Source organism: Erithacus rubecula (assembly GCF_903797595.1).
Source record: "Erithacus rubecula genome assembly, chromosome: 2".
NCBI lineage: Eukaryota > Metazoa > Chordata > Aves > Passeriformes > Muscicapidae > Erithacus > Erithacus rubecula.
The window spans coordinates 75,098,102-75,123,384 of NC_136685.1; the positions used below are offsets into that span (position 1 = coordinate 75,098,102).

General features: G+C 36.6%; 1 protein-coding gene across 8 annotated transcripts in view; it reads right to left on the reverse strand.

Moving 5' to 3' along the window:
• Positions 1–25,283, reverse strand: part of BIRC6 (baculoviral IAP repeat containing 6) — a 171,343-nt gene that overhangs the window by 22,580 nt on the left and 123,480 nt on the right. The window lies entirely within an intron of this gene.

The following is a 25,283-nucleotide window of genomic DNA, read 5'->3' on the forward strand; positions in this document are numbered from 1 at the left end:
GAAAATTTCTCTGCATTATTGCAAAAATATTTATGGCTCTTAAATGAATGAAGTTATATACTCAAGAGAAGTCCAGTTTTGCTTCTTTCCATGAAGAAAGGTTAATTAAAAAAACAGTATGTGTCCTCCAGAGCATGCAAATTTTATCTGCATATATATGAACCACCAAACAGTAAAGATGAGTAAGAACATATATTAGGCAGACAAACCTCCCTGTCTTAGTGCTTATCAGTGTGATATATATGTGTTACAGGAGTAACTGTGGGTAGAATACAGATATCAGCTCCTCTGATTAGGAAAGACAGAGATACACAATTCTAATGGATTCTCTAGCACCACATTGTTTATTTTTCTTCTCCACTTGTTTGGACAAATATGTAATGGATGTCATTTCAACTGACTTTGTATCATTAATAGAAATCCTGAAAATGTACCAATAGGCAGATACTTTAACACAGCTGCTTCCTCTGCCCCTAGGACATGCTATTTTTAATGTAACTGCAGAAAATATTTGCTCTAGTTTAAAGCATTCACAAATGACTGAGTTTATGATAAAATAAATTTACTCTTTTTCCAGCAAAAAACCTCAGACAACAAAAAGACCCTGACAACTTGCATTAGGACAGAACAAAGCACAGAAGAACTCTTTAATGTTTCATTTAGCACATCTCATCCTCCAAGCTAAAGCAGATCACAGACTTTCAACTCCTGTCACCAAACCCTTAGCTCTAAATACAGCATGATGGGACAGTATAAATAGCCAAGCTAAATTCAACAAGCCAGTTTATGCAGGTTTAAGGCTGGATTTATCTCTGCCAGGAGTTCTTTGATCAATAGCTTGCTATTTGTCTTTTGAATCTATTACAATGGCACACACAGACTCTTAACTGGGAGAAGTGCAATTGAACAGGAAGAAAATTTACCAAAAGAAAATGTTAATCTGCCAGGCCTGGTATCATGGGTCTAAAAATAACCCATGTCAAAATACTCCATATATCTAAAGCAAACTGAATTTAAACATAGGCATTAAGAAAACCAGTTTCAATTATCTACTGATTCTTACCTTTATATATATATATATATATATATATATATACACACACATATGTTCCTCCTTTTTCTATGCTCAGTCTCTAGTGAAGAATGGTTGCCCACAAAAAAACCCCCACAATATGTAAAAATAAACACATATAAATCTGATGATGTGTGGATTAAAAAAAAAAACCACACATTAAAAAAAAAAAAAAAAGGAAAAAAAAAAAAGGAGGGCAGTGAAACAAGGGCAACCATAAAATATATCCTACCATAGTGTAATCCTGGCCAGAAACCACCTCCCACCTGTAGTGCTAAAGACCAAGTGGCTCCTCAATTTAATCAATAGCTGTTTATTATGAGGATAGTGGGTGAGGGAGAGATATGACCTCTTAGATAACCACAGCATTTCACTCTGGAAAGCTTTTATTTATTTATTTTAACAATGAAATTTTCATGAGACCAGAATACATAATTGCAAATCCTTCAATGCTGGCTTGCCCTCTCCTTTGCTAAATGGATAGTTAAGTTCAGGATTACCACCATGAAGGGAACTGAACCGACATAACTTTAAAGTGGGAATGTTTTCCAGAGAGATGGGAGAGATTTCTGGTTTTAGCAGTTCCAACTTGCACTGCTTTGCAAGAGTTCCCATATGAAACAAATGAAATGCACTCACTTGGCTTCAATTTTAACAACCTTTTAGGGAACAACTACTGATTTCCTTTACCTTAATGCCAGACTCTGTGAAACTTAATTTTTGGTACCATTGTGTGTTTTATGCTATTTTTCTCCTTTATTATACTCAGTAAGAATTGTGACACATGCAAATGTATTTATTCTGTCCAAAATGTCTAAACTCCCTTCCATCCCCATTCTAAATTCTCAAAATGTTCATCAAGACTGGATACCTAGATAAATATCAGAAAATCTTGCTGGAAAGAACCCAAAACTGAAAAATTATTGTTTATTATCTTTATCTGGCAATTGACCTCCTCCTTGTGACATGCTGATTACAGTGTATGCTTCCTGCAGATACAGCTCTGCTTTCTGAAACAGGTAAAGAAGACTTGAGCAGTTTGTTAAGCTCTATGTAATTTTTAAGACACTGTTTAAGCCACTGGGACAACAGGATGTTCTTTTGTCAATTACATCCCTGGCTCAGATCTACTCTTTGCTAACCTGTCCACCTCTTCCTGGTGTGACCAGCTCCAACTACAGATGGCCCAACAGCAATTTTCTGACTGAGAGAGGCTTAACAAGTTCAGCAATGTTCCAAGTAGAACTTCAGTGTTCAGGCTGTGTCACTCCATCACCATCCTCATTGCTTTTAGTGTATGCAGCACACTTAGTTGGGACTTTTGAAATAGGTCCTTCCTTCAGATATCATCATATATTTCAGAAATATAAATAACACAGATTTATAATAAAAAAAATTATTTTGATCCTCTAACAAAGTCCTTTAAGGGAATTAAATTGAACTACTACAAACATGAATTAAAATACAAAATACAATACTGCAAATTAAAAAAGCCTATCTCCATCAAATAGAAGCAATGGAACTTTTGGACTACTGTCTTCAATGCAGGTGTCTGGTCAACTAAGATGCCAACAATTTGGATTTCAAGCAAATAGAAACTTCAGTGAAGAACAAGTGTTAAAACTAAACCACTGTATTCTTCCAAGCATGCTCTCCCTTGGGAACATACCCAACCTTTTTTGTCTGACTCAATTGAGCAATGAAGGTGTATCATAACACTACCTGTATTAAATATGATAGCTTCACTTATAGGAAAAAAAAAAATCCAACAAACCATGAAACAAAAACAAATACTTTTGCTTATACCAGGCCTATAATTTGAATACCATTAGGACATATTATTTATGTCAGAATCTTTTTATATGGGTACTTAGGTTGTGTAAGAAGGCACCAACAGCCTTTGATTTTTATGGGTATGCATGTAAGTACACCACACTGCAAATACACAGCATTTCTTAGAAAATGAAAATGGGAGATTAAAATTCTTGACTTTGTAAAAATGACAGATGGATACATTACCCAGGAGTCTCTGTTATCCCAAGTACAAAACAGTTACTAGATAAGGACAGATACCTTATCCACAGAGCTCAGTTTGGGGCTCTCAGTCTCCTGCACTGAGTACACTCAGACTGTCCTGGCTGTCAGGCTCCCACCAGCTGTGCTGTCTGTCACATTTGTCCTTTTTGGTGCTGTTGGTGCTCCCTGATTCTGTGGGTCAGTGAAGTGCTGAGGAATGTTCAGCTCCCAGTACCACAGACCTGTTCAGAAGCTCCCACTGGTGACTCTCAAACAGAACAGCTGCCCCAGAGAGCCCACCTGAACTTCTGCCAGGCTTCCTGAGCACTTCTTCATATGATTACTATATGACACATACTTACATTAAAAAAAAAAAAAAAATTAATTACTTCATTTCTAGACTCAAGGCAGGCATTTGCACTCAGGTTTTATCCTGCTTCCTTGCCTGCCTTAGCCAGGGCTGTCAGGATCAGCCTGGTGATGACAGTGGTGTTCCAGAGAAGGCTCCAAAACCAGAGCTGGGCACCGGCTCCTACACCCCCTGACCCAAGCTGCTTGTGATTGTCAGCTTGCTCTGAGTAAACACACATCATGGTCCCACCTGTTGGCTACAGCAGCAGTTAGCCAGTTCACCCAGCAGAGCACAGGCTAACACCTGCAGCTGCAGGACACACCCGGCCCCTCGCTGCGACCCGCAGGCAGCTGGGACAGCCCGGGGGACAGAGCAGGGCAGGGGTGACAGCCAACAGCAGGGCAACAGCACCATGGGGGGTGGCCAGATGGCCCAGGGGACAGAGCAGGACAGGGGTGACAGCCAACAGCAGGGCAACAGCACCATGGGGGGTGGCCAGATGATGACAGCAGTGCTCCTAAAGGCTGCAGTACCAGTGGTACCACACACAACTGTTAGCAGTAGCAATTTTAACACCACCTTTGTTTCATTAATTAATAAAACATGGACATATCCAAAACACAGCTCAGTGTCTTACTGTCCCTGATAATTTGCAAGGAAGTGCAGGGGCAGCAGGCAGCATACATATTTATTCACTATTCACACCAAAGAAGTACCTCATGTCTACATTTACTCTGTTGCACTTATCAGAGCAGAAATCTCAGCAAAGTCACTGCCATTTGCTAAGATATGTAGGGATGACAAACATCTGGAAAACATCTCATGGTTTAGGGGAACAAGGTCTCACTCTGCTTTTCCCACCCCTTTTAGTAATAAATGTCAAGTTTTACCAGAATCACTACAATTCAGCTAGTCTCTTGCCACAATATTTGCAATTTAGAAAGATGCTGAATGAAGGCTAAATAGTTAAAAAATAGAGATTCAATTAAACTAAATCTCCCTTATATGCTAATAATAGTCAGCCTGATTTGGGTGGAAGGAAAAGGAGTACAACTGAAATTGTCTTAAGAAGTCTTGAGTTCCACAGACTGCTGAGCATCCTGTCTTTTGAAAACTGCAGTCTTTCACATGCCTAAACATGTCATGTCATGGGATATTAAGGCATTTTTGAGAACTTTTAACCTATGCCTACTTGTTCCTGGGAAGCAACTGATTAACATTTAAAGATCATGTGCGATTTCAGAACATTTCAATTGCTTTCCACAAATCATCACTAATATAGATCTATTTCTTACAAATATGTAAGACTAGCCATGTGCAATTACAACCTTATTATAAGGAGAAAGCATATGAGGGCAGGTAGTTCAACTGCATCAAGATATCACCTTAAATTTCATATATATCCCTAGCAAGATAATGACCCAACTGAGTCTAATACTCCTTTCTTTCTTTTAATATTATACAATATTCAAACAAAGAATAGCCAGGCCTAATGGCCCATTAAATAGACAAAACTGAACAGCAATACATCCTTCTGCAATTGATTTAACATCCTCAGTTCAACTTAACTGGCTATGAGTAATATTATTTCCATTGCAAAGCATATTTAAAACATCCCAAAGAATATGCACATTTATTTTAAAATGAAGCAAACTATTAATATAGTATATTCATTATAGAAAAAAATCTTCACACTTTACAGCAAATTAAAGAGACAAATATAGAAGAATAATTTGTAGGAAAATGATAAAAAGTTCTGATTTACTTGCATCTAATGTCAAGGCCTTCCCCACTGTGATTCTGTGACTATATTAGGAACTCCTACGTCAAAGGAGCCTATAAGCTTGATGTAAAAAAAACCCCAAAATAGATACTTCAGGAAAAATTAAAAATCAATACCTTTTTCAGTTTTGCAGGTATTATATTTGCCAGATGCAGACCCTTCTTGCTTCTGTGCTGTGAGAAAAACTGCCTATATATGCTCTCAATCTGTCTCCTGTAACTTTCTCATTATTTAAGGACTCAGTGAATTTCAGTTATTTTAGAGGCCCACAGACTATTTTTCTTCTGCACAGTCTCGTTTTACTTTGGACCAATACACATGACTGATGTTCTGCCTTTGTTGAAGGGAAGAATATTGTGCAGGCAGCCATAGCAAAAGGCACCACTGGAAACTCCTCCAAAACTACAGTCCTTTTATTTCTTTTCTCACAGAGATCTACCACTGCAAATATGAGAGAGATCATAGTAAATTATCAATTAAAAAGAAGTAGCTGAAAAGAAAAACATGTTGGGGAAAGAACCCATATGGAAAGAAATATAAGGGAGGCCTCCTTCTTGCATGGGGTAAAGTTTCCAGTGATCTCAGAGATGCTTCTCATTTCTTATTTTGTTTTGGATCTACTTCAGTAAGATATTTTATCTTCCTGAGAAGATGAGTGATTGTGTTTTGTTAAACATTCATCCTGAAGTAGCTATCTAATCCTGCCTCAGTTTTAAGCAATGTGAAAGATAACCACCAGTTATGTGGAGTAACTGTACTATAAAACTGTTCTATTTATATCATGCACAAATGTTCAAAATTTACTACAGTGTATCCAAGCCTCCCCTGCAAACCCCCAAGAAAGTACCAATGTATTCTGAGTGACCTACTTTTTTCTTTCATAGTAATAAAGTTTAAATCAGCTTAAGAAGCTAAAAGTAAAACAAGACATTCTCATTACCCTGCTACTTACTAAAGTTTAAGACCAATGTTAAGACATTACAGTACCACATTCACCTGGCATTACATTTTTCTTTTTTACTTCTTGCTTTTTAACCTCCAAATAAATTAAAAGTAAGATCCTAAAGTTCTGCCAATTTTATACCTTCTAAAACATGCTTAGTAATTAGTGAGAACCTTGTTTTTGATACCTCAATATGTTATTCACAAACCTAAAACCCATAGCAATGATCAAATTAAAGACTTCAAGATCTCATTAACATATTAAAGACTCTCAGCTGCTATGAACACCAATGTTCAAAAAACAGAAAGGAAACACTCATTTTGTATTTTTAATTAACACCTTCAGAAGACACAGTCTTATAGCCACATATATTGCCAAGCACGAGTGAGGCACTCTCTTTCCAACAGGGTCACACACCCTTTTGCTAAATATTTTAAAACTGGAGCCATTCTTCAGCCCCCCTACGCTGCATCTTTGCAAACATATGATCTATGAATGCAGTCCCTGCTGCAGGCAATAGTGTCGGTTCCAAATACGTCACGCTCTGCTGCCTCTTGATTTTCGGTTTCAGAATCAACCCAGGGCAAGCCTCTTTTATAATAGGCCTAATTAACACACTGTGTTCTGCTCTGCTTTGATAGAAAAGAGATTGCCCACAGAGTAGTTCAAAATCAGACCTCTAAGAAAGCATTAGCCTTTGGGTAAAAATATAACAAAAGCTTTCCAAATATTGTCATCTTGCAGTGATTTAATTAGCTTTCTTTTTCTTTACTTATTTTAAAATAGGAAAAACACTAGCATTTTCACAGTACTGTTTTCAGTATTAGGAAAAATGCCATCAGGAGGGACTTGTCCTGTGAATAAGGAAGTAGGAGAAAGGGGTTAAGCACCCTTACAGCCCATGAGTCACAGAGCAGTAAAACAACACAAGAAGGGTGGGTCTCTGAATTTAATGGGTACAGTGTCATGCTCCAAATTATCACTACTGTCGTTCAGATACAACTTGAAAATTTTCTTCTTCTTCAGATGTCAGCATTGAGCCCATTAGCAGTCAAAAAATATCAGGTCAAATGTTAGAAAAGCTGAAGACAAATTAGAAATTAATGACTGAGGCTGAATTCAATCATTAATATCACTTCAACACCATGTTTTCCCCTTTTATCAAAGAGATGGGACAGGCCTGGAAAAGAGAGAGAGGGTGACTAAATAACACAGATGAGCTGCTGCACTATCTAAAATGAAATAAAGACATTGCAGCCTCAGTGACTAATGAAGGGTATCATAAAGACATTGCTTTTAAATTATGAGTGGTAAAAAGAGTGAGTAGAATTGGACTGATCAATACATTCAAAGGAATGGGCACACCATTAGAAGAAATAATGCCATTTGTACAAGAACACACACTACACAATACATCACTTTTAAGGTTTGGAAAAGCTTAGCACTAAATGTCAGGGTAGTAAATATTATCACAGGTTCAAAAGTAATTGGGTAAATTGATGTAGGAACAGGCCATCAAGGGCTAATAAATGAGGGGACAGTACCCTTGGCAATATACTAGTAATACCAAAGTAGCATCTGCATGTCAGTCCCATCTCTATATTCTCCCTGTTATTGTCCACTATTGGTGATAAAGTGGCAGCCTAACAATCTTGGTCTGTCTTGGCATTGCTATTACTGTGTGTTCTAGGAAACTTGGAAAAAAAAAGTGTGCTGCAACAGGAAAGGAAAGCTGCTCAATTAGACAGGCAAAATGCACTGCTCAGGGAAGGCAGTCAGGCATCTGCAGCGCAGTAATGAGGCTCGACACTGCTGCTCTTAACCATTCCTTGTTTGCTTATTTTTTAAAGAACATTTGAATTTGGGATTGAGGATTTTCAGGAAAGTTCTGTCTACAAGTCAAGCCAAACAACACTTTTCACACATGTATCCATGAATCCAGAAAAAACCCTTTGCCAGAAAAAGAGCAAGGCATTATTTTATTAGGCCAATGTGTACAGTTGAATAAACAAGACACAATTTCCTGCATTTGAAAGGATGGGAAAAAGAAACTCAAACAGTACAAAAGACATGATAACCAAACTGGGCTTTTAAAGCACAAGTGACTACTAAAGCCATGCATGATTCCCAGTTTTGGAGATATTATTATTTAAATGCTACACTCTAGTCCCTCATAGTGGAATCCACTAGGGATCACTCTGCCATTAAACAGAACTCCAAACACACCTGAAAAGGTGATCTCTCCAAATAATGGAGAGGTTCTTCTTGAAGGCTACAGAGCAATCTTATATGGGGCTTGGGAAGATATTATCAAGCAAGAATAATTAATGGAATCTAAAAATGCAAAATTGTGTATTTATTTGTTTTGTTTGATTTTAAAAATAGCCCAGCAGGCATCAGTGTAGAAAGGCTGTAAGCAAATACTGAAGGGTAAGCACGTGCTGCCATGGGATCCAACCCCACTGCAACTTTTAATAATCCCTCCTCTAAAAGGAAGCTGGATTTACCCATTACCAGTTCATAAAAACCTACAAAATATGGAGGAACCCAATTAAAGCATGAAGCTCTAGCCAAATCATGCTTGCATCCAAATCTAGAAAACAAGTGTAAGGAAGCAACAAGTTCCAGGAATGTTATATTATCAAATAAATAAAGAATAATATAGATAAAGGAAGAAATAAAAGAAAAAATATTTTTAAAATATATGAAAAATATTAAGAAAGACACATATAAAAAGAGGCATTCAGACACTGCATGAGAATAAGTGTTTGCCTGGTCAAGGCATGAAAAACAACTTATTGCTAATACAACCAGTATGGCATTTAGTATGATAGAAAGGACCAAAGATTTCTATTCAATGCACTGAAATAAATCTAACAATAAAGGTAAACTAGAAGTGACAAATTCATCTTCCACTTAGGAAAATAATAAAAAAAAAAAATTCGGCACAGAAAAATACAAGATATAAATATTCTGCAGACAAACCCTTTCTTAAGTAAACATATGTTAAACATAAATAAATAGGTGGAAGTTTGCTTATAATGTCAAGTTTTTTAAGTGTGCAGCACTACACAAAGGAAAGGTATCACTACCCTTAGAAAGTAGATTGGGATTTTTATAAAAGTTAAACTGGCTTTCATTATCTCTGCAATGGAAGATTTCACTATATTTGGCAGAGGAGTGGGCATGTAGCCACCTTGAAATGGTTTTCAGTTCTGAGTGTTACCTCTTCCAGGCCATAAAACAGCCACTAGTATTTTAGAATAAGATAGGAATCGAAAATAAGATGGAAACCTGCCATTTCATTGCACATGCTGCAGAAATAAATGCAGAAATTCAAAATTAGATAATGAAGCTGTGGAGTGTTTTTAAACCATTACCTCAGCAGATGGAAAAAGGCCAAGACCTGGATCTTCTGCTCTGTCAGCAGAGGATACCAAGACTGTTACTGGAATGAAAGGATGTGTGATTCCTGCACTTTATTTTTTCCGTATGTGTGAGCACACCTACCAGATCACATCCTCAGGGGACAGAAAGGAGACTATTTAAGCATCTCATTCTGCATTAAATATCTAATTATTTTGCTTGGCCAAGATAGCAGAGCCACTGTGCATATGCAAAACAGAACTTTTATCACTCTAGTCTATTTTTCAGAGAATAGTTCATTCTTTAAATACCAAGATGGGCTTTTAGTAAGCACACAAAGACGATGCTGAAAACTTAAAGCCTAACAGTTTCTTGAGTCCAAGTTAAATGAAAGGAAATTCTTTGCATTCATTGCATTTTCAAAATGCCTTAGAATGCAAATAGCTCTTATGTAGTAAATATATCAACCAATTTAATATATGATAGGAAAAATCATCTCTAAGACTTGTGGAATAGGAGAATTTTCACCTTCCATGCAATCAACCTCATGCAAGTTCCTGCATTACTTATTAAAATGGTGTTACAGCAGAACAAGAAAAATTAACTCAAAATAAAATATGACATTCTTTTGTTAATAAGCTGCATTATCTTGATATCCTTTAGAGAGGACAAGAAAATACAAATCCCATCATAAAAGAATATACTTTGCATTGGAATAATTTGCCATTGACTACTTTCTTCAAACACAGAGATCACTTTCCTTGGATTTGTACTCAGGACTAAGAATACATAGTAAGAAAGGAAATATTATGAGTGGGAAGTGCCAGATACATTTACAGTATTTTATTTTCAGAAACAGTAGAGGAAAAAATGAACACAAAAGAAATAAATGACAACTGAGGTTGCTATTACCCAGAAAATGAAAACCTATCACTTGACTAAATAAGTAAAACTTTCAACTGATGAAAATGAAAGCCAGCCCTCACATCAGTAAGTCCTTCAAATGCACAACGAGCCACACATTCCAGCTGACAAAACTCTTCCCTGAAAGTACAGTGAGCTTGCTCTTAGGAAAAGCAAAGCAAAAATGTCTAGGACAAAACCTGGCAATCTGCTCTACACATGAACAGAAAAGGACTGTTAGTTTCTTCAGTCAGGAAATTTCTAGCAACTTATCTAATTGTGCTACCACTACTTGGGAAAACCACTAATATGGAGAAAACACCAACAATTGAAAATGTATTACTTAAGTCCTTTCAGAGGTCTCTTGTGTACCTTAAAACATTTGTGTCCTGTTGCTGGTTACTGTATCTTACCAGGGAGGCCCAAGAGTTAAAGAACAAAAAAAAAAAAAAGGGAGAAAGCACATTGGACATTTCTGCTATATAATTTGGAACTGTAGGACATGTAGTGTGGTGTCATATTCCTCTCTGAAGACTATTATCTTTTCAGAAAAGACTGAGCCTGTTGGCAATGAGGCAAATTTTTTGCAATTAATTCTTAACGCCTCTAGTAAAATCTGTGAATGTTTGTAGCATGTGGCACTGCAGAGCAATCTATTTCAGACATCCAGCACTCATATTCCCAACCATAATTACCAAGTCTAAATGAGACCACTTGAGATGCACTATCTAACTTAAGTAAAATAAGAAAAAATGGTACGATTGGTAATATTGATTCTGGAAATTTTGAAAGATGTAGTGTGGTATCTTCAACTTCAAAGGACTGGCTGAACACCTGTACCAATTACCCTCAGAGGGGAAACCAATCCAGTATTTACAGACTCTCAGGCTGGTTCTATGAGCAGAGATACAGCTACCAGTGTTAGCTCCAACTGATGAAGGGAAAAAGGGAACTCCTGGGTGAAATGCTTCTGGGCTGTAGCAATGAGATAAATGGCCCAGGAAAGCCTAAGGAGAGGCTCCCTCCACAGTAAACTTTGCTGCCTTGAGCCTTGAACAGTCAGGGCAGTGGCCTGCACTGTTTACCCAAATCTAAACAGCCATCACAAGATGGTGACAGTCTACTGGCAGAGGGAATTTCACTGAGCACTTATGGCCAAACCCAAACACTTCTGAAGACAATGACCCAGGCCTTTTATTTCTAAAATCAACAACTAAAAGTAAGCACACAGAAACCAATTTCAGGAATAAAATGAACACCAACTGCATCCCATGTATGAGTTGTTAGCTTCTATACATCCTTGTATCAAGGATCAGCATCCAATTGTACGTCTCCTGAAAGCTTACTAAGAAAGATATCTGCAGGAGGCAGGAAAGCAAGCACCATAGTTTAGTTTCCTTTTACATAAGACATATTATAAAGCAGAGTGTAAGACATAAAGGTCTAGTTATGTCTAAGTGGATCCAAAGGGGAATAGTAAAAAATAACAGTTCCTTGGCAGGCAAATACTGATACATACTAAGTCAGTTGCCCAAGCTTTCAAGACTGTCCTATTATCCTGTAGTCACAAAGGTCCAGAAATTCACAGTGGTCTCAGATAAGGAAAAAAATTTGTTTGCTTAGGTTCTCAGGACTGTTCCATAAAGCATCTTCAGAAGCTTAGTCATCAATTGGAAAAACTGCTATTTAAGGCTCATAAAAAGAAACAGACAGACAAAAAGCCCATGCACTCTTGATTCCAGAGGAAAATACTCTATCATTTAGGCAGCAGGACAAAAAACGTGGGTGAGAAGCAGAAGGAAGTGGGATATGAAAAGCCTCACTGAAATCTCATCCTTACTCCTCCTATTTCTCACCTGATACTTCTTGAGTATCTTAACCATGAAAATCCTTTCATTCTGGAAAATTTAACAGGCACTTTAATTCACTATGATCAAGTGAGTGGGGCCAGAGGTCACAAGCTAGTCTAAGATATGCTCTGTACATGCAGCTGCAAAATATACCACCAGCTGGAAAAATCAATGAAGGTATGCCAGTTCATGAATTTATGTTTAAAAGACATATAAAACAATGTGCAGTACAGGACCAGATAAAGATGGAAGCAAAGGCCCAGTGTCTCAGTGAACTTTGCTAGATACCAATTTGTTAAAAAAAAAAACCTCTCCAATTAGCTCCTTGTAGCAAGCATCAGTCTCAAAAATACTTAGTGCTTTATCTGTCATGCAATCCAGTACCAAATAACAAATCAAATCTAAGCTACTTTGTTCCTTGTAACAACTAGGTTTTCAATTTTCAAAGATTTCAGTGCCATAATGTTTCAATACATAATTACTCCTTATAAATTACAACAAATTCTGCAACACAGTAGAGCTGAAATTACAAATTTATAATTTGTTCTTTCATAAATCTTGTATATTATCAACCAGCCAAATGGATAATCAGTTCTGACATTTTAAAAATTCTGTTATAGTTCTAATCCAAAAGCAGTATCTACTAGAAAACAGTATGCTACTTTAAATGCTTTGAAAACAGAAGCATATTCATATTATCTTGAAATAGGAATTAAATTCTGTGGGCTAATATTTTCATCCTCTTATTCCAAAATGATTTCCTTATAAAGATGACAAAACAGAGGAAAGAAACATATAAAAGATGCTGGGAGTGCAGTAATCTCTAGGTTTATTTTGTTTTTCAAGATCAGTCATCTGCAAACTCAGACCGATGAGATGTGCTCTTTCTCAGATGGTAAGATGCTTTAAGGACTTTGGAGAAAAAAGAAGTTGGTGTAGTACTGCAGTTTCCTGACAGCCACCCCCCAGACTACAATCAGCTGTCACTACTCTGCTTCTCCTGTGCTGGCCCAGTGAGGATGCAATGTTCACTTGCTGGACTCTTCTAACACACAGATGAGAACTCAAAAAACTGATACTCGAAAGCCCTAATGCTCCTACAGAAGCACGAAGCCTACACTCCAACATTGTGAAGGAATAGCCCTAAAATTCTGCTGTCTTTGATTACAAAAACCTCTCTTGAGCTGCAGAGAACAGCACTGAATCAGAACTGAAGCACTCTAACAGTTACAAACCACTTAATAAAGGTACAATAAGCATACAAGAGATTCTTTTTGATACAAGTAAAGGAAAGAAAAATGAAGATTGCTCAGTGTCAGAAGGTCACCACATGCAGCTCAGGCTGAAATTCTCACCTCTAACTCAGGAACATTTATCAGTCACCAACTTCTGAATTTCTTCAGTACACAAAGACAGTGATTTAAATACATCTCTCTGAACAAATACATGGCATGTCATGTGACACCCTCCAAAGGCTATTTTTTCCTAAGTTTTTACTCAAACTTAGCACTTTTCTTGACAAAATAGCAGTGTCCATTCTGTCCATGATTACTGGAATGGAGCTTGATCAGTAACAAGAGAAGCTGGTGTTGAAAGGGCTGTGGCAGAAGAAATGGAACTACTTCACATCCATTTAATTGACTTCTTAATGCAGAACTATTTCAGAGCAAAGCGGAGAGACTGAACAAGAACATTTTTGCTAAGTGAAAACTGAATGTTGGGAACTGACTTTAGTAAGAGAATTCTAAATTTTTCCAAGGGTATGTTGGGTCAGCATCTAAGTTACAAAATCAGGAAAATCCCTAGACAATAGCCAAAAGACAATGAAGTTCCTCAATCAGAAGGAAAAAAAGATAAAGTGTATAGCTAGCTGAAGTGTCAAAATCATCAAGTCAATGCTGAGCTGAATACATAAAAAAGCCATGAAAGGGAATAGTAAGAAAGCTAAAAATAACTTGTACTGCTTCAGATGGAGGACCTGGGTCCTTCCTCTTATTTTCAGCAGAAGAGTAAAAAAATACTTTGAAACCTTGCCATGCCTATCACTGCTGACTCAAGGGCATCACACATCAATCTGTATCATAAAAAATAGGCTAACAGCTCCCACCAAGAAAACAGTATCTGTGTTATCAGGAGAGAGAGAAAAAAAGAAATAAAAAAATACTAAAGAAGAAAGGAGAAGTGTGGCTATCCACCTCTTGCTTATGCTAAGCCAACCAGTTCATCTTAATTTGTGCATACTACTGCATCTCCCAAGAGACACAGCTTTGCTCTATTGTTCTGCAATTTAACTGAAAAAATGTCAGACCTCATAAAAGGAAGTTTGTGGAGGTTGTTGGAGAAGAAAACTAGAATACATCACCCTACAGAATGCATATGCTACCTCATTTCAAGTACTTTCCTGCATCTTGGGGAAAATTCAGAAAAACTACAAGGGAAAAGTCTTCATGGACAACTGGTCTTTTAGATTTCATTACAGCATTTTAACCTAAATAGACTTTTAAGTCTAGATATTATCTAAGTCAAAACATGTTATTTTACTGAAAAAATACAGCATTTAGAATAATTTTAGAGTGTACAAAACTCCAAATTCTATAAATTCATAAAAATACATGGGGAAAAATAAAACATACACTTAAAGAGAACTTGCTTCTTTTGCAATTGTGATGCTCTGACTGTACCACATTATTCGTAGATATAGTGTATAGCAGGATAATGATCAAAGGATCAAGACTATAAACAGTTAAATTTATACCATAGAGTTCTTACAAGACAGCTTGGCAACTTCCCCTGAAGTATGAATATCTTTAAAATATGACATACATTTGTATTGCCTAAGGTCTATTCCCATGCAATAGAAGTGACTTCAGCGGTAATGAACAGAGTGACCTCTAATCAACCAAATTTGTCCTGCTCTCAGCATACCACATAAATCAGTTACTGAGGAGTTGCCAAAGTCTTACTAAGTGCTTGAAAGCTCTTCCTAGATGGAAATAACAGAATTAAATTTAGGATGTTTTTGGATACCAGTGTTCAAACTCCAAATACTATATAACCATATAATGTTCACCCCAAAACAGGTGGGTTTATTACTGACGTCTATAAAACCTACTCCCAGATTCTTAATGTTATTTTACACAAAATGTAAAGTACCTCCCCATCTTTCCAAATACTGAGTATTATGGATAAATCAAGGCCTTTTCTAATCAACCTACATCACTCACTTCACTTGTGAGAAATCTTGCATGAAATTTTCTCTTCACACTGGAGATGCATTGTAGCCATAAGGAAGTTATTTGTAAATTCCAGCTTCCACCCAACATGGATGAATTCCTTGAGTTTCCTATGACTGACAAATGTTAAGTCTGACAACCTTTATTTTCTTCTCCTCAAACAACAAATCTTTGCCACCACTGACAGCTTAAGCAGCTACTTCTCCATTCTCCTTACTGTGTTGTGCTGGAGATTTATTTCTGGCCGGGTCTGCTTCCCAAACCCATTCACGTCATGTCCACACAGACACGCATACCAATGCAATGGCAGGATGTGAGAGAGAAACGTCACCAGACCGTGGCAAACACTGCATCTGAATCAGGCTGTGCAGGAGGCATCTCTGCCCCTCACCTGTGTGCAAAGGCAGCCCACACAGAATTGTTTCCCAGGCTTCACCCTAGCCACTGAAGTGCCACTTACAGCACAATTCTAAAAACAGCAGACCACAATGAGACCTCAACCACAATAATAACCAAGGCAAGAAATGCTTCAAGACTTTTTTGCTGCTCTCTGTGGGTACATCACAATTATTTGCAGTGGAGCTGCAAATATATCATTAATCTTTAAGTAAAACATGCATGTTGCACGATTTCCCTCTTTCACAAAGCAAAGGGTTTGATTTTGAACATGTGAGGGTTAATACAGTACAGCAGTTTGAAAATTCTATAATTGCTAGGTGCTGTCAGCAATGTGAATGGTCAAAACGCACAGGTGAAAATTCCCCCATCTTTGTATCTCTCAATGGAGCTAAATGAATACAGAAATACATTCAAGATACATTGACACAAAACAATCACAGGAACAACTGAAGATGAAGCAGTGTTTTCAGATAAAAGGGAAGAGCTTGAATGGGAAGACCATATATACATATTAGAAAATTTATATTTAAGGAAGCTACACTGAAGAGGTTTAACTCTTCTAGAATCAAACAATTTCACTGAGGCAACATAACTTTTGGGATAAAGGGCAAATCACATACAAGTACCATACAACTCACAGTACTTCATACATGGTATTTACCAATAAAATAATGCACATGGAAAATACGCAGTTTTGTATGTTACTAAGAAACTAACAAATGTACTTAGACACTTAGGAAAAATAATGAGAAAAAAATGTAAGGTAAATTAAGTTGAAAGTGGAAGAGTTTAAAGCAATGATTTTATTGCCTTCTGCTTTCTCTATAAAAGATTTTTCAAAACTGAATTTCAAACAATGCCTTGTACTCCAAAAATATGGTATTCTGGAAAATTATTAAGGTTTCCAGTTACATTCCCAGTGTTCAAACTCAGTCTAATTACTTGCATTTTGATTTTTCATAAACATATACAAAAGTACATTCTAGTACATTTGAATTCTGACTTGTTTGGCATTGCAAGTATTTTTTACAAATTTTCTGACAGATTTAAAATACAGCTGCATTCACAGCAAGAAACTATGCTACACCAATGAAAACACATTGCATTGGTAGCCTTCATAGATCAAAGTGACTGAATAGAATTATTTGAAATACATCTCCTTCCAGAGGTTATTAAAATTCTGTGCTCTTTTTTTTTTTTTTAATCTGGAGAGACTGGGAGGAGAAGACTTTGCAGAGATCTCCCCCCTTTCCAATTGGGCAGGAAAAAATCGCCTCTCTGATTTAAGCAGGAAAAAAAATTGTGTTCAGGCTTCCTATGAAATCAGAGCAGGATTATTTTTAAGTGTTTTCACTAATTACATGGTAACCTGCATTCTTTGGGTGGAGAATAAAAGAGGAAAAGCATTTATATCTCATAGAAACAATTGCCTGTCAAACAAAGCATAAAAAGACAAAAGGCAGAAACACTGTTTCAGCTTGAATGCCTTAATGTCACCATTTGTCATGCAGCACTTGCTGAGAAAACCCCGAAGTACAGTTAACTCTGCTCCTCTTTACACCGCGCACTTTCTGCCTTGGTACAGGATTAAAATGTGCCCGGCCTGACGATGAAACAGCAGAGCCATCACACATTGTTATGCAACTCACTGTCTGCAAGGGTGGCTCGTAGCTCCTTCTTTATTCAGCAAGTGCCAAGTGCATGTTTAATCAATGTCACAGCTCGCCACAGTGTGCAACTAAAGCCACTGTCATTCCTCTCTTCAGATTTGCCTGGCTGAGTTATGCAATGCTCCGAAGAATACCTTGGAATTCTTTCCAGAGGCTCTGAAGGCAGGTGTGTGACAGCGTTCACACCACTGCCAGCAAAGCAGACCTCTTTTCATCCTTTTTCAGGCTGGACTAAAATTACATAGTGTGACTGCACGTAGTTTGCTGCATTTGGAATTACAGCATGTCAACGTGAGAAAGCCTCTTCAGACGGCTGCCACAAAGAGTAAATCAAAGGCTGGGTGTTTCTGAAGTCTTAATAAATAACTAAGCATAACTGAATAAAACCAGGAGCTGTTTGCATTTTCTTTTAAGACAAAACAGCATGCGTTTTGTTGCTCTGCACCAGCTAAGGAAAAAAGCCTCAATTTTAATAAGAATTAGTCAACAGTGAGGAGCATTATGAGAAAGAGCTTTACTGTTTTTTCGACTACACTTGCATTAGTGGATTACTGAGAAAGAACACCAGTCATTTGGAAGATTCTGCAACATTATTATCCTCCCTGATAAACTTCTTCATCAAGAAACTGTTCGTCTTCCTATCTGGTCTGTCTGAGAGAGGAGAGCAGCCCCTTCATGAAGATAAAAGCCTGGCTTGCCACTGAATCGACGAGTAAGAAGCATGTCTGATGACATTTTATTCCTGATGCAATGTAGGGTAAGAAATACCATTTTTTTTAACCTTTCTGTAAGATATGCTCTGAGCTGATGACATTAATTAGACTCACAGCAGAAATACGTTAATGTTTAATGATTAAAGCTGTTTGCCAGGAGAGAAAGATGCTATTGCTCTATAAAATGATTGTATATCTTCAGTAAACTGGAGTGATCTGAACCAGTAGAAATTCCCATCACATTTCTGATCAATAAAGCTAAACCAGCATAGCAGGTTACATACAAGATCAACATCCCAGTCACCAGTGAACCTAATTTTACAGGGAATATGTTTCTAGAGAATATTTGACTGTAAATTAAGAGTACAACAGCAGCTAAGTAATAGAAATGACCTGTCAACCTCACTTCTGCAACCAAAAAAAGATAACAAATCATACGTGCATGTGTAAATGTCTACTAGAATTCTTATATTGCATAGAATGTTGCTACTATGAAAGTACTACCATCCTGTGGCATACTGCAATAATCAGCATATATAACAACCTCCTTTATATTGAAGAGACAGACATTTTCTGTTAAATGTTTACTGTTTGCACGGATGTCCAAAAACTGATCTATTAAACATGAAAAAGGATAAGATCTCACTTGCAATTACCTTCTTGGGGCTCACTGGTGAAAAACAACTGCAATACTGTATTAAGGAGGCACATTTTCCATGTTTGAAAATAGCAGAAATGAATATTTTCAACTGGTTTTTGTTATGTTGCAGTTAAATATTTAAGAAAAGCTGAAAATGCATATAACCTCCCCAGGCATTCCAGAGTATTTGACAATGCTCACATACCTCCTTTCACCAGTATCATCTTTTATAAGGAAACAAATTACCTGGCTAAAGATACATTTTAAATGTCTTTTGTAATAAAGCACATTAACTGGCTTAAAGCACCAACCTATTTTTCACTCCTATCAAATCTGTACCTACAGAACATTTATTTTTAACATGGACATGCTCATAGAAAAAGAAAACAAAAGACGGATACAACTCAATAAACACAGCATTAAGAAATGTTGTATGAAGACCTACAGAATTGTTTTTAAAAAGATCAAAGCTTGCACATTTGTCAGACCAGATTTACCATTTGCTTTCTTTTTTCTAGCTAGCTGCCACAATACTGGTGAAGGTATTTGCAGGAAAAATGGGGACCTCTGCCATCACAACACTGGAAGATGTAAAAAGGCAAGAAGAGAAAGAGGAAAAAGAAGAATCTATTTTAGCACTGCTTGGGATTATTGGAACTGTGCTCAATTTATTTGTTATTGTTTTTGTGTACATCTACACTACACTTTGATGACATTTCTGAAAATCAATTGTACAGCACAAAGTACAAAGACTGCAATGGTAAGGATGATTTCTAAATTTAAAGCAAAAAACCCATCACTCTATGAAAAGAGTATCAAAAACATTCCAGAGTGAAGTGTCTGGCTAAGGGTGCTGCATCAATGACTGCAAAGTGTACTCATGAGCCCAGCTAGGGTGCTAAATTACGTAAATGGAGGCAGACCAAATACAACTTCTTGCTGGTAACAGATGAAATCTGAATAGCAGGATCAGATGGCACTGCTTTACTGCCAGCAAACATGCAAGACAGAACTGTAGGCAAACACTGAAAATAACCAGAACACAGAAAGAGATAAACTAAACATGTAAGTAACTGTAAGCAAGTCCCATGCCTTCTATGCTTTTGTGCAGTGTGTCTCTCCATAGCTGAGACCAGAAAACAGGCAAAAAGGGTTTTTATTTTTAGACCACCATAATTTAGAATAATAATTTACACTAATGTATAATAAGTGTGGAAACAGGAACATTGTTATACTAAAAGTTATAAAATTATAAATAAAATTTTAACTATTGACTATATTCTGCAGCATTTTTGTTAGTCTTGTGGAAAGCTGAAAAAGGTTAGATTTTCTTGCCTTTACTAAATCTGTATTTGAAATCATCATGCTATACTGACAATGTGCTTTTCTAATTAAAAATACTTTAAAGTGGTGTGAAAAATAATAATTTTAGTACTTCTTTTAAGAGATCTTAATAATTACAATGAAGCACTAACACATATTCTCTAAATGAAAAAAATCTTAATTACATTTTCTGTATCACCATTTTCAGAATGTGTTTGACAGAAGCCAAGTACAATTCTCAAGTTTTCACTCTGATGCTTACTTTCAAGTAAAACATATCATACAAGGATTCACAGTGCTGCATGGAAAACAGGTTTAACCTTTGTCCAGAAGACTGTACTCTCTCTTTCTGGACCAGGTCCTGAATAAATTTTCCCTTTTTGCACTATGATTGAGGTCCAGAATTGCAACTCTTAATCATACTTCACAGAACATACCATTTGGCTACTGAAACTAGTGAAACTAATTCCACTAATTTAATTAAATCTACATATGCCTTTAAACTACATCCAAAGCTGCAGACAGTCTGAGACCATAGAAGTTTTTGCATACATGAATGTATCTCACATGGACCTTACTGAAAATTACTTTTGAGAGCTTAGGATTAAAAATTCATTAAACAAATAACATGAAAAAAGTAGAAATAAACTTATTTTAATAAACATTTTCTTACAATTACCTGTGCCACAGAGGAACAACAGAATAGCTGCATTTCTGAATATCAGTTTAATTTCTTCTAGGCTACAAAACTTCATCCAGTCCCTCCATAAAATGACAAGTGAAGGAATACAATCTTTATATAGGTGATATAGCTTATTAGTGGATAGAATTTGGTAACTGCTAAACCAACTGAGCCTTTGGAAATCACTTCAAAACCAGTACATGCATAGAATAAGGTCAGGGACCTAGAAGAGAATGAATTTGGCAATGATATTTCAGTCAGTTGCAGAAACACACTGTAACACTGATTTACAGACAAATGAGGTGGAAGATGGTATATTCTGGTTTTGCAACTCTGAGTAATACTGGCTCAACTAGAAGAAATGACAGAACAGAGCTGAGGCTGCACTGGAAGGAAGCACATGCAGACAAGAAAATTTATTCACCAGCCACAGTCTTCAGCAAGTCTCTAATAAATGTATACTTATTTTCAGTATGTGAAGCACCAAAGCATTCTGTAAAACTAAGCTACATTCTAGAGGAATTATGCAGTTACTAATGTTTATTTAAGACTACAGAACAGATATTACCATTATTACTTTTTTCAATGTACTTCTCATATCTACATACTTATGAATATTATTGCATTTAATCTCATAATACAAGGATATTTGAGATGGGCCTCTGAAATGAAAGATAACAAGAATCTGAAAAGTGAAATTCATATTTAAATTACTGCTGTTTATTTTCATCTTGAAGTTATTTAAAACTTGTAAATTCTGTGAAATAAATAAACAATTTTGTTTCGTATCATTTCAGTGCATAGTTCTCTTCTCAAAATTGTGATTTAACTAGTACATCAGCATTACAGTGAAATACTTTTTTTTGTAAGCTCTTCAACAGCAAAACAGACAAAAACCAATCCCAAAATTATTACCAAATGTGGCAAAGGGTCAGTATGATTCTTTTACCACTGAATGAGCTCATTAACACTAATAAAGGCTGGGAGAATTTTTAATTTCAGTAATTATATACTGTCTATCTAAAATGCCACTGTACTTCTGATTTCATTTATAGCAGAGGCTTTGACCCTTAGAAGAAAGTCACAGGGTAACTTTATCATTAGATTGCCTCAGCAGACAAGTTACATTTTGTTTTAAAACAGAAATCTGATGTTCTTTCTTAACAGTCAATACCTGTGGGCTATACTCATGTGGACCTAAATCTAGCTTTAGTTAAATGAACTCTAATAAACAGCTTTGGTACTTACACATTTAATACAACATATGCTTAAGAATTTCACCATCAAAAAATACCTTAATAGCAACTACCTCTAATTATACACAGCAGAAAAACAGTCTAGGGAAAAGCAGAGTTGCACGATGATTCAACACTACCGTCACACCTCCAGTGACGGATGAATGGAGAGCTCAGTGTACCTGCCTCTGAGCACTCAACATACTCAGTTCAGTGGGACTGGATTACATGGCAGAAAGTAAAATAACACTATGCAATGCCTAGTGTGTCTAGTAATGCCTAGAATAAGTGCTAGAAAAGAAATACTCTATCTTCAGCAGACCAACTAGTGTAGTTCATGGTCTGCAGCCTGAAGAGTATGATTTCAATGGACTCAGCTAACAAAGGTATATCAAAAGAGTAAAAAAAAAGAAGCAGCACATTAACATCCAACAGATTTGTCCACAGTACTGATTAGGACATGTTCATAGTGAGGTATGTGGCAGCAGGATAAAGCAACACAACATTAATGAATCCACAAATCCATGATGTGGTAGTACTTGGTAAACTATGAAAGGTGCATTGGAAGCAAATATTGGACTCTCATCAAGTGGAAGATGCTGGTCAGTAAAGACAAATCTTTGAGCGAAGCCCTCCCACAGAAATGCATCATCTCTTCTCAGCAGTAAAACCCAGAGAAGACTAAGTTCATATAACACTACAAACTATGCTGACCACATCACACAGCATCTTTGTCAACCAAAGAAGGAAAGGTGACCAAGAAAAGAGTATGCCAGAAAACCCCAGCTAAAATTACAGTATCATCTGCTTCCTGTAAGACTGGAAATTCAAACAAGGAGAATTCAAGCAGAATTCTGCAACTTGCTATGAGATCTGTTTTCCAAGGAAAAGGTGATAACAAATCTCAATCTTTGGCTTTAAACAAATCTAAGGGTTTGCTAGATACAGGTTTAAGGACAAACCAGTACAAAACAGTATTTTTTACCATGAAGAGACTACCTAATATTGTGGTATTGACAAATCCCAATTTCACTTGGCTTCTTACCGTTCAAGCCTATTAAAAAATAGAGTCTCTGACCTTTTCTAAAAGTCACTTGATTTCTTTTTGTTTCATTATTCCTTTCCACTGCCTTGTCTCTATAAACCTTGTTAGCTACAAAGGCTATTATAAACACTGCTTTCTTCTCTCCTACTGGCAAATACTAGGTTGTATTAGTTTTCATAAACCTATCAGTCAAAAAACCCTTATTTGCATCAGCAAAATCTAGACCTTCAAGATAAACCATGCATGGTAACATGTTTGCTGGGAACTTCTTGTTCTACAGTGCAAATTTTATTGTTGTGCATTTTGTCAAGAAGAGAAGTGTTCACATATTTGAAAGCGTCCCTAAATTCTTTCGAATGAAATGTGCTGTATACAAGACAATAGTGAAAAGATTTTACATGATAGTTTTTGGTGTGAAATGTGCATATATTCGTGGTAATGAATACATGTTAGCTGTTTCATGATACAGAAGTTAAAAACTACATCAATTTTACAAATGCAAATCTGAGTTAAGTGTTAGGATCAAACATAGATATAATAAAAAACTCTCACATGTTGCAAAAATCAACTTTTTTCATTTACAAAATGTAAGATAATAGAAGCCACAGTAATGCCACAATAAGACATGAAACAAACACTAAAAAAATGATCAAGAAATGGTGAGTATTACAGCAACTATTGCCTCTTGTGACGAGAGCTATCTTGCATGCTAAGGAAAGTTCTTCAAACACAGATAAACCCTCCTTTTCTACAAGAAAAAAGCAATTACAGAAATTAATTAAATTGGTCAGTTCACAATTTTCAAGGACTTCACAGTCACCTCACTTTGATGTAGATGAAGCTGCAGAACATATCAAAGCAATCTGATTTGTACTGATCTGGTTCAAGGTGACGCTTCTAGAAGATTAAATGCTATGTGAGCACTGCTTGTCTGATTAATATTCCCTTATCTGGAACTATATAGATAACAATCTAGTCCATGTATGTTTTGGGCAAATTAAGCAGGATGCCAAAATAAACTTAAGCAATGAAAAACCTAGACAGATTTATAACTGTGACACAGGCAAATCTGCCAAAAGAGCTTTGCAAGTTGGATGTGCCAGACCTGTAGCTAACTGACTGCGTGTAAGCAAAATACAAGATGCACATCAATACCAGAATACTTACTGTCTTACACTACACCACAGAGTTACCAGCCTACTGTGCAATGGAAGGAAAGAGCATGCCTGCAGCTTCTTTGTACATATTTCTTTATCAAAACTTTTCCCCCCTTAATTTTATGTGTATGGTAGATGCACATAGATATGTCAAGACCACTGTTGTTCCAACAATTACAACAACACCTAAAATCTGGCAGAACACTTTCAGCATAAAGGTAACCCTCAGCTGATCCCACTAGTAGCCATTTAAATCTGACAATGTTACAGAGCTGCTGAAAATCACTAATTTCTGTCACCATTGTGCTGGGCACAGCTTGTTTCTGCTTGGGTGCCAGAACCCAGGAACATTCTGTTAGCATTCTATTTGCAGTATCCTAATTTCTCAGTCCAGCATGTTACAGGAAGAATACAGCTACCTGCTCTTCCACATAAAAGTACATTTTGACAGCAGAAGTCTGAAAATTAGAATATTATATCAATGTGCATCACTACTATTGCTGTTCCCTTTCCTACTCTCCCTAGACTCCGTGCCATTCAGCCCTGCTAGAGAAGAGACCAGTATTCAAGATCGATAAATTTGAAATTAGATAAAACTCTAGCAGGAAAGACTCAAATTTATTCTACTACACTGCACTGCTCTTAAAGATTTTAAAAAATAAAATGGAAATAGTAGTAATAATAAAAAAGTAATCTCCATATTTGAAATGTTTGAACTAGAAACACATTGAGAGAATTTTTCAGTCCCACAAGCATTGTACCAGAACTTAGCACAGCTTCAGAGCTTCTCAACCTGCCTCTCTTGTGTTAGCTATGTCTCCTGACACTCAGTGTCAGTCACACCAAGAGCCCCAGCATCATGTGCAACTTGTACTCATTAATGTGAAAATTATCTGTCTGC